The sequence below is a fragment of the Ostrea edulis genome, chromosome 1, assembly GCF_947568905.1.
Source record: "Ostrea edulis chromosome 1, xbOstEdul1.1, whole genome shotgun sequence".
NCBI classification, from domain to species: Eukaryota; Metazoa; Mollusca; class Bivalvia; order Ostreida; family Ostreidae; genus Ostrea; species Ostrea edulis.
The window spans coordinates 83448445-83460377 of record NC_079164.1 but is presented as its reverse complement, the minus strand read 5'-3'; the positions used below and the strand labels follow the sequence as shown (position 1 = coordinate 83460377).

Genomic DNA, 11933 nt, shown 5'->3' with positions numbered 1-11933 from the left:
AGTAAGAATTCCAACAACCAATCAACTTAATGATGCCTCCCTGGTCAGGCAGTGTTTCAAATTCATAAATTCGTCGTCTAATAAGTCGGTATAATGAAGAGTTTTAAGAGCCTACCTTTGTTTGGAAATGCCGTCTGCCATCTTGTTTTGTCCAATCCTGCACACGATCATGACAGTGTAATAGTTTCTTAAGCGTGTAAAACGGTTCTTCGCATTTATCATCCCAAACAAACGTGGCATTCTTTGTAGTAAGTTTATGGAGTGGAGATACCACCGTCGCAAAGTCTGGAATAAATTTCCTGTAATAGGATGCTAAACCTAACAAACATTTCCAATCTTGGACTGAGCGAATCTTTTCAGGATCGCACTTCACACCATCTTTAGACACATATTGTGTCTAAAGATGGTGTGAAATGCGATCCTGAAAAGATTCCAAGAAATGCAACTTCATTTTGAAACAACCTGCATTTTTTTAAGGTTTCAGCTTAAGATTGGCTTCTCTAAACCTATTGAAAACTGTAATTGGATTGGACAATGTTTCATCAAATGTTCTACCAAAAACTATTGACATCGTCTAGATAAACGAGACAGCGCTCCCATTGTAAATTCTGAAGAACAACCTCCATCAGCCGCTGGAAAGTAACTGGACTATTTGTCAAGCCAAAAGGCATTACTTTGAATTGGTAAAGTCCCTTGTGGGTAGCAAACGCGGTTTTAGGCTTATCGCATTCATTCATGGCTACTTGCCAATACCCACTGGTCATGTCAAGAGTACAAGAGAACTAAGAACCCGACAATGCGTCTATTAACTCATCGACACGTGGCAAAGGATATGCATCCTTAACTGTCAGTGTGTTTAGCTTGCGATAATCTACGCAAAAACGAGTACTACCATCTTTCTTTTTCACTAATACTATGGGAGATGGCCAAGGAGAACAACTTTGTTCAATCACATCTTGATCTAACATGGTTTTTATTTCTTTTTCCGCAATTTCTCTCTGAGTTATAGGACGTCATCTAGATGGTAACTCTACTGGTTTATGATTACCGGTATCTATGGTATGATTCACTTTTGTAGTGCGCCCTAACTTGCCATCTGGTCCCAAAAATATATCAGAATATTGACACAAGTATGACACTAACTTAGTCTTATTTTCATCGGAGAGTTCTGACGAAATATTGTCTATCATTATTTTCAAATGTTCAGGTAATGCATCACCTAGCTCAAAATCAGGGTCAATTTTAACACTGTTCTCCACATCACAAACTAAAGCGGAAGAAACGGCTTGAAGTGTAGTTATATGAGTATATTTCCTAAGTTTTACAAGGTCTTTATTTGGATTAAGAATGGAGAATATAACTCCGTCATTCTGAACCTCTACCAACAAATTTGGAATAACGACCTGACCATCAGAACCTTGACATATAGTGTTTTCCACAATATCTTCATTATTTGTAAAACTCGATTTTGTAATTGAACCCTTCACAAACAATTCAGTTTGACCCGCTATAGTTATGTCATTTTCAAGATATACTCTCGACAACCTAAATTTCATTCCCTCTGGAGTATTAGTTGAAAATCAGGGAATATAAGAATTTCCTCCCTTAAATCAAACAGAACTTTCTGCTGAGTTAAAAATTCAATACCCATTATACCTGAGAGTCCTCCCAATTCAGCAACAATTACTGGGATCGAAAATGATTTATTTTCTAGCAACAAAACTGCTTGGGTCTTCCCATATACACGTAATGATTCGCCATCTGCAGCCTTCAGTTCTAGAGTCACTTTCTCTAACGAATGATCACAAAGATCGAGTTGGTCAAACACTTCTTTGGATATGAGAGAAAACGCAGCCCCTGTATCCACTAACATACTAACATTAACGGCAAACTGACAACTCAACTGTATGACAAACGGGATGACTTCAGCTTCTCCATCGTCAACTTCCCATATTTATGTAGCAATATTCCATTATCACCTGCATATGGTGTTTATATATCTCAACTGATTCGATATGCAAGAGCTTGTTCTGCGTATAGTCAGTTTTTAAATCGAGGTAAGCTACTGACAAACAAGTTGATGGTACAGGGGTTTCAACACTCTCGATTGAAGTCAGCATTTCGCAAGTTCTATGGTAGTTTTAACGATCTAGTTCGTCAGTACAACCTCGCATTGGGTCAAATGCTGTCTGACGTGTTTCATACCGATTGTTACGCCGTTCGTGGCACACTGATTTTGACTGCGGATAACTCCGTTTACCTGATTAAGATATAGGGTTCACGGCGGGTGTGACTGGTCAACAGGGGATACTTACTCCTCCTAGGCACCTGATCCCACCTCTGGTGTGTCCAGGGGTCCGTGTTTGCCCAACTATCTATTTTGTATTGCTTATAGGAGTTATGAGATTGATCACTGTTCGTTATCTTCACCTTGCATTAAGCGATTGCAAAACAACATTAGCAAACCAACATGATCATGCCGTAGAGGATAGACAAACACGCGACCGATTTGAAGATGAAACCTTATTATCACCTAGCTCTGGCTGGACTGGACTTCCGGTCGTAAGGACAGTCCGGTCATGTTTGGGTCAGCATTACATTTTGAATTTTGCTTAGATTTGTCGCCTCTTTTGCTATTCTTTTTCTATCCCTGAGAGCATTGTCTACTAGTGTGGCCTGATTGACCGCAAGTATAACACTTGATAATAGACTGTCTGCTTGTAACTTGGTTTGATTTTATCTCGCATATAGCGGACTGAAGGTCTTTTATAGCTTTATTCATATCAGACAAGAGGATTTCTGTTTCTGACGAAAAGGAATTTTGGTCAACCTTATTCTCGCGATTTTGCAGTGCCATAACTTGTGAACCTCGCATTGATTCTAGATTATGCGGCTTATTGATAGACCTGTGTGTGCTATCAAATGCTTCAAATTCCACAGCTAAGGATATCGCCTTGTCCAAGGTGGACGGATGTGAAAACTGCACGTATTTCTTTAGTTCTAAATTCCCAAATCCACTTATATACTGATCTTTGACTAAATGTTCACGGCTAGCCAACGGAATATTTGGAAAGGCGCGATTGGCTAAACGGTTCAGCGCAAAGCTATACTCGGAAACGGATTCTCCCCTCAGCGGTTTCCTGGCTCTAAATTCGCATCGCTATGCGCTCTCTCTTTCTGGAGGACAAAACCTTTGAGAGAGAGAGGTGACCAGAGCACATAATTGGCAACTCAGAATTCTCTAGGCCGCTCCACGCAAGGACATTGCTAGCTGCATAGCTTTCTCGGCCTCGGACCAAGGATTCCACAATGCAACTTGCTCAAAATGACGCAAGTAGTCTGGCCACTCAACAGTTTTCCTTTAAATTTATTTGGTTCTTCCTCCTTACGCGTGTACAATTTGACAGAACCCATTTTTGTCTGAAAATCGGACCTGTGGTTCAAAGAACGGGGTCGAATGTATTTGGGATTGAAATGGTAGGTTAACGGAAGAATGGGAAACACCCAAATTCCTCGGGAAACCCCTATCTGTCACGTGACTTGGAGTTGATGAGACGCCATGATTTTGAATGTTGTGGAATAAACCACGTTGAGTAGAGAACGATTGCTCGTCATTCATGATGAAATATTTATCTTGTGGAGTGTGTGTATGAGGACTAGATAAGTGGTCCTGATTGAGACTGTCATTATGTGAGGATAAACCTCTATTCCTTACGGATACACTTTCCTTATGATTTTGAGTATGCCTAATGTCTGGAAATTCTCAAGGATCTGTGAACTTACTAGAATTTACAAGAGGCACCAACGGAACTAAATCTACATTGTTTGATTTATTTGGACACTCACTAGCACCTAAGTCATGTACGTTTTCATTGGTGTTAACCTCAGTAGGTAAGATGTCTCTTTTTGTACAAGAGGGCCTCCGTGGCTGAGTGGTTAGAGCATCGCGCTCAAAATCACACGGCCTCTCACCTCTGTCGGCGCGGGTTCGAATCTGCTCGCGCCGGTAAGTGAGAAAGTTTCCCAGTTTACTTTCGGAAGGTCGGTGGTCTCTTCCCAGGTACACTGTACCTGGGTTCTCTCTTCCACCAATAAAAACTGGGCGCCACCATATAACTGAAAAATTGTTGCGTGTGGCGGAAAACATCAAATCAAATCAAATATTTTTGTACAAACCTTTTCTGTTTCTGAGTCAGACTGACTTTTACGGGGTGAAAATAAATTCCGCCAACTATTACATATGCTGGTAAACAACCGAGATGCCATAGCAGCGAATACAATTCCAAGTAGATAATGTAAAACTTATACGGTACCAATTTTGATGCACCAGATGCGCATTTCGACAAATAATGTCTCTTCAGTGATGTTCAACCGAAATGTTTGAAATCCGAAATAACTATGAAGTTTTAGAGCTAAATATAGCCAAAAACAGCGTACGAACATGAAAATTCTAAAAACATATATAGATCTAGATCAATTCTGTAAAAAAAAAAATTGAAGAAAATCTATCGATTCATGGTCGAAAGATCCCGCGGACGAGCCCCCAAATTATGTAACAGGAATTATTACCCTGGAATTAACAAGTTATCACGAGATATCGACCATGACTCGAAAGAACAACGGAAACTTGAAGTAAAGTTCTGAAATTAAAGTTTATTTACGAGTTACAATAGAAAATATGAACAATAACGGGAGGAATGAACTGGAGAACAATACTATTTACCTAAATTACGCAGGTATAACTTATAAATTTAGTCGGAGATGTAAAGTAGAGTTGGTTGCAAAAACCGTGACCGATGCCGGTCTAAAAGATAGACAAACTTTGGCCGGTGCAGGCGAAGCTTCAACGGTCGTCAAAGGCAACCGCGCGACGCTCTGCGCTCTAAGAACGACGTGCAGGCGAAACTTCAACGGTCGTCAAGGGCAACCGCGCGACGCTCTAAGAACGATAACTCTAAAGTATCAACGTTCTCCACTACAATATGTTCAAAGTCATAGGTCACTTGACCTTGATACTAAATAATGTGTAGGTCCTGTCATTCTCTTCATTTCCCCGCATTCGGAAGACCGGGGTTCGAATCCCGGTGTTATAGAGCCAGACTTCCCCCGGAAAGTTGAAAGCATACGAGCATAGTTGTGCAGATCATCACAGGGATTTTGGACTTCTTCACCGTCACTGGTATCTGTGAATCTGGAAGGGTGAAAGTGCATCCATTCCTTATGTGTTCAACATTGGCTTGTAGATGAAAATTTCTTTCCTCCACTGAGACATTGAAGGTCAGTAACTGGTGCTTCCAGTTGGTATTCCACATCTCCTGTGCAAATCTGTACAGTTAGACATGATGCAGTCTTTTCATTTTCCTACATTAAGAAATACATTTTTAGATGTAAAAGTGCACAATACACAACCACTTTGTATGACAGGTATAAATCAATTAATACAGTCATAACACCAGTATTTCTTTCAACTAGAAATAAGTATACAAATATCTACCTATACAAATAGAAGTATAATAAAAATAACACAAAGCCGATTGCATATACTCCTGAAACCAGTTGAGTATACTCAATTGGTTTTGTGATACACATATTAGTTATCATTTACCTTCTTTCATATGAAACATACCTCAGTGTCCTGTTTCAAAGGTGGCATGAAGATGCGAGTCATAACAAGGTCCATAACCTTATTGAAGATATCATTTCTCCTCTCCATATGAACCATCCTGACATTTGGAGGAATACAATCGTGCACTGGAATGTCATTGAGATTTTGCATTCCAAACAGTTCCATGACTAAGGATAAAATATAAGCTGTTCCAACTGTGTCAGTATCAACGAACTGCTCGTGTGCCTGTTCAATAAAAATATTTAGATTTTCTATTATTCTATTTTTAAGATGTTAAGAATTACAAAGAAAGTACTGTGGAGATATTTACATTCCACTGTACATAGGATGAAACTGTGCCATTCTGTTAGTCGAAAAATTAATGAATTTGATAATTGAAAATCTTGATTCTCTGAAATAAAGTTTTTATATATATGTACATACCTTGAACCATACTTTCACTTTCGCATTGACATTGCTCCTTTGAATTATCATTTTAGGTGTGCCAATGTTGCTTTGTCAGTTGCCTTTTGTAGCTTCAAAAACTTCACAAATATATGCATATACCACTATGCATATTTAATATATAAATACAAATTGATTACCTCCAAAAAAAATCTTAAAGTGTGTGAAATAATTCAACAATAAAGGGATGCAACTGTCAAGAGAAGTATGTGCTCCTTTTCTCAGTGCTTTAGCTCCCTCCAGTCTGATCCTGGTTAGCTGGTCACCACTAACAGGTGCTCTTAATTTATCTAAGTCATCTCCTAAAATTGAATTAAATGCTCCAAGAGATGTCAGTGGCATATATTTAGAATAGTGATTTATGAACATGTTGCATTGTATTCAACATTTTATGTCTACCTCTGCCAGCCTTTGCATATAGATTCTGTTGACATCCTCTATATAATGATCCAGAATATGAAGACAATCTGAATAGCACGCCTCATTTTTCATTAGGAATATCTTTGATTTTGATGGCATTTCTTCGTGATTTGGTATTATTTTCTTCATCCAATTAAATGCTGGCATATAGTCTACAATTTTCCTGGCAAGTAAAATTTTCAGATATTCTCTAAACTTGTTTGTTTCATCTGACGTTGGAACAAAGTTGTGCCAGGATACCTGGTCAATGTTTCCTAATGGCAAACTATCATTCAAATCTTTAAGCGTGTTTGACACACGATCTGCCAGACCCAGTCAGACGCAAAGAAATGAAAATCTTTGCTTTTGTTACTCATTCTCACATCATTGGTCTCAACACGCAGATCAAGGTTATCGCCATTCAACTTTCCATCAATGCCTGTAAGTAAAATCATAAACTGTTTTGAAGCATGATTGCATACCAGGTACTTTTTAAAAAAATTATTATTTATTTAAGGATATACCAAAAAAGAATTGGACAAATGAATTGTTCGTTATCTTCACCTTTCATATAGCTTATATTTTTTGCCTTATTACTTTGGTTGTAACATTAGTACACGTGTAAAATTCCCAAATAATAAAGGAACTTGTCAATTAATTTTTTAATTTTCTATGATGCTCAAAAGTTGAAATGTACATGTATTACCCCTCTCTATATAATGGTAATTCTATTTGTTAAATTCTCCCAACTTTTTATGACTTTCAAAATTCAGAAATAATGTGAATCATTTGCATTCCAATTGGTAAATTGTATAGAAAACCTCTGGAACTGCGAGGATGTGTATTTGGAGGGATGATTATAATTAATTTGAAATATTTCACCTATTCCTAAATTTCAAAATATCATAATTTAATAGATATGATAATTAATGGGCACGCTCGATTTGTCTACACCAACCACGAAGTGTACACCTAATTTTATTTGCGGTCACGGAAATAGCCGAGTAGTTACGATTGTCGACGTATAAACAACATGGCGCGAATCATGTCGTTAAAGGACATCCCGACGACTTTTCTGTATCATACATGTTAGTTACACCACCACTTTGTCAAAAACAAAGGGCTGTTGCGTTCATGAAGGAGTCTTATGTAAAATCCGTTAAATTATATACACAAGAACGTGAAAATATGCATATTTGCTTAAGTATATCGGAGTCAGAGAAAAACAGAGGGGCCACACAAGATTAACATCGATGTAAACTTTCAACGGAAGAAATTAAACGACGCACATTACAGTTGCAAAGCTGGGTCTGTATACTGTTATTTTCAGATATTGAAATAGTTTTCACTTGTTTAGAATTTCAATATCACATTTTCTTTTTTAAATTATTGAAACGTATACGTACATGCATGCATTAGACTATAGGAGAGAGAGAGAGAGAGAGAGAGAGAGAGAGAGAGAGAGAGAGAGAGAGAGAGAGAGAGAAGTTGTCATGTTTCATTAACGTTGCTCAGTAATATTCTTCTTATTTTATTTTCAAATTTCATTTGTAGCATTTTTGTTCCTTTCAGTAACTCGGTGCATTTTACCAATGTTTATTTTTCCAGTTACTTGCTAACTAAAGGGTGCACATCCCAGGTCAGTGTAACTATGATTCAGTTTCTTTACCAAATACAAGTGCACACCTTTCCCAAAAGCTTGTATAGATAATCATACCAAAGATACGTATAAAATAAATTTATATTGTGGTACATATAGTGTTTTAATGCTATTCTTCATTTGATATAAATTTGTATGCAAATATGGTATGGGAATTGGTTTATATTTTTTCAGGTTTTGTACATTTTACATGGAAGCAGGTCAATGTGCACATGTCCTACAAGTCATTATGATTCTGGAGCAGTGGGAGACTTCTGGTTTTGATGAATCAGTGAAATGGATATAGAGAGCTTGAAAAAGGTGTGAACAAGCCCCCATTTCCTATCTGGTATCTACAGTAGCAGGACCAACGGTTGATACTCCATTTGGTGCTCAATATATAGGATCTCATCTCAGCTATCATGCACGTTACAAACTTTATTCAGACAATATAACTAAACTTCCAAATCTAAAAAATGTATAGTTTATCCAGTGAGTAAATATTGCACTAGAGTCTAGTGAGGATATATCAAACAAATCCGAGTTGTGCTGAAAGTCAAAATTTTGTCTCAGTTTCATCAGAGTAGGTAGAACTTGCTCTTTTGTCGACAATGATTTGGCACCAAAATTGTCTTGCTCCACTTTCTAGGATCTTCAGCTGTTGGTACAAGAAATGTGTAGACAGCATCGTATTGGTCCCTAGAGAACCCAGTGTACTACTGATAATCTTTGTCATTCAGACATTAACATCCAAATCTCCTCCCCTGCAATTTTTGTTCTTTTAAGACATGTAACTGTTGTTGAAGATCACAGTTAACCTGTAGCAGCTGCTATTTCTCTTTCATCCAATAATGCTCACCGCCGCGGTGGCCTAGAGGTTAAAGCGTTCACCCCGCATGCGGAAGATCGGGGTTTGAATCCCGGCCGCGACAGACCTAAGTCGTTAAAACAGGTAGTGACAGTTCCATCGCCAAACGATGTGAATGTCACGGGTCCTCGGAGATGACCTTAAAGACGGATGTCCCATGTCACAGTACGTGTGGCACGCCAAAGAACCCTCACTGCTCAATGGCCACACTTACAAAAAATGTAACATAACAAATTCACAATTTTTAAAAAACAACATCTCTCATTACTTTCCTCGTACTGTTTAAATATTGAAACTGGAAGATTCCAGGGTGAGAGCAGGCAGCATAGATTATGTGATGTTTGTAACACCCAACAAATTGAAGATGAATTTCATTTTATCCTTCAATGTTCTAAATACTCCTCTCTAAGGGAAATATACATTAAAAAATACTACTACAAATCGCCAAGTTCATATAAATTACTTCAGTTGTTGGGTTCACCGCACACTCCTACCCTTACTGCTCTAGGAAAATATCTTCATTATGCTATTGCATCACGTAATGCTGAATTGTCGCCTTAATATATATGCGTGTGCATGATGCACATATTGTTTGATATTACTTTCTAGTTATGTATTGTACTTTGAACTATGCTTTAAAGATATCTTCAGTTGAATTAAAGAGATCATCAAATTATTTATACCGAGCTCTAAATTAATTATTGCGAGCAATATTTCTACAAAATTGATGCTCTCATCAATTGAATTGAAGAGAGCATTAATTGAATTAATGCACCCATCAAATCTATTATTGCTCTCATTAATTTAATTGATGCTCTCATCAATTGAATTGAAGAGAGCAATAATTCAATTAATGCGCGAATTAAATCAATTATTGCTCTCATTAATTCAATTGATGCGCGCATTAATTCAATTGATGAGAGCAATAATTGAATTGAAGCGCGCATTAATTCATTTGATGAGAGCAATAATTGATTTAATGTGCGCATTAATTCGATTAAATAGAGCAATAATTGAATTGATGATATTGTAAGATGTCAAGACGCGCCAGCCTCATTTTTTGTGTGCATACGTTTTTTTTTTTGTGTTGTGACATCGTCCCCGAATGAGTTTCGATAGCGCGGTATTTTCTTTCATGTACAGAACTTATAAATAACATGATTATACATCGAATGTGTGAATGTTCGATAGTTAAACTATTTAATTTACTTGTTGTAAATATGCTTTGAGCGTGGCATTATTTCTGATGCCGTAGTTAGTTGTATTTTGTTAGCCTAACCTTACCTCGAGTGTTCCCGAGTGCTTTGTTTATTGTTGACGGTCTTTTCCCATAATGCATTGCGCATAATTTGTGCACAAGTATTATTACAGAATTTAATTGCAATATTTATTTAAAATAGTATTACAGTCAATTGTTTTATAGGCAATGATTGTTAATTATTGCGCTTGATTAATTTATTTAATTATTTTTATCGTGTGGGAATATTTAGTGTGGGAAAGGGGGAGGTATCGATAATCGGTAGTTTTGTACGCGACGCTTTTGATTGGTCGCGTTTCATGATGTCATGATATGCAACGTAAATATCCGAGTACTTGCAGACTATACGGAGTTGCTACATTTACAGAGTACCAAGAGGGTGTGTATTGCTCTGTTAGATATTTTCTAAGTTCCAAGTAGGGGGAAACTTAAGTTTTGCTATTTAACATTCATGAAAGGAGTCGTGGTTTGTTAATATAGGCTGATTAGTTTTAGCAGCGAGTGCTAAGTGTTTTACATTACTGGTTGAGATTACCAGTTTTAGTATTTTAGTATTAGTAGCAGCTAACCAGTTTACAGAGTGCCGAGAGGGTTTACTCTGTTTGATAACTTTCTAAGTTCAAGTAGGAAAGTTAGGTTTATCGCTAATTAGCATTCACGGAGGGTTGTGATTTGTTAATATTTAGCGTTGAGTTTTAGCAGCGAGTGCTAAGTGTTTTATATTACTGGTTGGGATTGCCAGTCAATACCACGTCAGATATTTAATTATCGTTACTGGTTAAATATTTACCAGTGTCGTTCATTAATGGTTAGGTTGCCCAGTCTCCTTGGATTTAATTAATATTTCTTGGGTATTACTGGTTGAGTTTACCAGTTGCTTGAACTACTGGTTAGATTTACCAGTTTTCTTGGATTTAATTAATGTTTCTTGAATTCATTACCGGTTGAGTTTACCAGTCGCTAAATTACTGGTTAAAATATTACCGGGTCAGAATACATACATGTAAGACAAGAATGTAAACTCGTAATTATCTTTTATTCATTAAACTTTTATAAAACTGAATAAATCTGTGTTCAGAATAAACTTGTTATTCGTTTAAAATACAAGACTTGTGTGTTTTCGTTCTTTAGTAATTATTTACATTATTTCAAGGAGTGATAATCCAGTGCGTTAGTGTTCCGGTGACGTTACAATATTTTGGCATCCACGGCGGGATCTGTTAAATTAACAGATCCAGTGATCAAATCTAAGCCTCTGAAGTTTAGTTAGACACAAGTCTTGAATATCACAGGTTTTTCTGAACACATTTATTCATTATGGGTAACAAAAGAAAAACTAAAAATCGGGCCGCTGTTCGTGGTCGCGATCACCCGTCTCCTGACATCCGAGTTTCGTCGGCAGACCGTGAATCGGAGAAGAGTTTGAGTTCCAGAGAAGGAAGTCCAGAGAGATATTCTCCATCTGCAGAGAAAGAAAAACCAATTGAGACAACGTGCAATAATACAGGGCACGATATACAGTTAGTAGTTGAGTCTTCCACGTGCAATACTCATCTAACATGGGCAAATGACAGTATGTCCGTTTCACGCCAGTGTTCTGAAAATACAGGTGACATACCTGTTTCTTGTAGTTTATATGAAAATCTAGATCAAATAGCGAATTCTTGTGTTATGTCACCAAATACAGGTAGTGTACCTG

The 11933-nt window shown here is 37.3% G+C and overlaps 1 pseudogene; it reads right to left on the bottom strand.

Moving 5' to 3' along the window:
* Positions 1-4992: 4992 nt before the first annotated feature.
* Positions 4993-6846, bottom strand: LOC125669951 (uncharacterized; annotated as a pseudogene).
* Positions 6847-11933: the final 5087 nt, after the last annotated feature.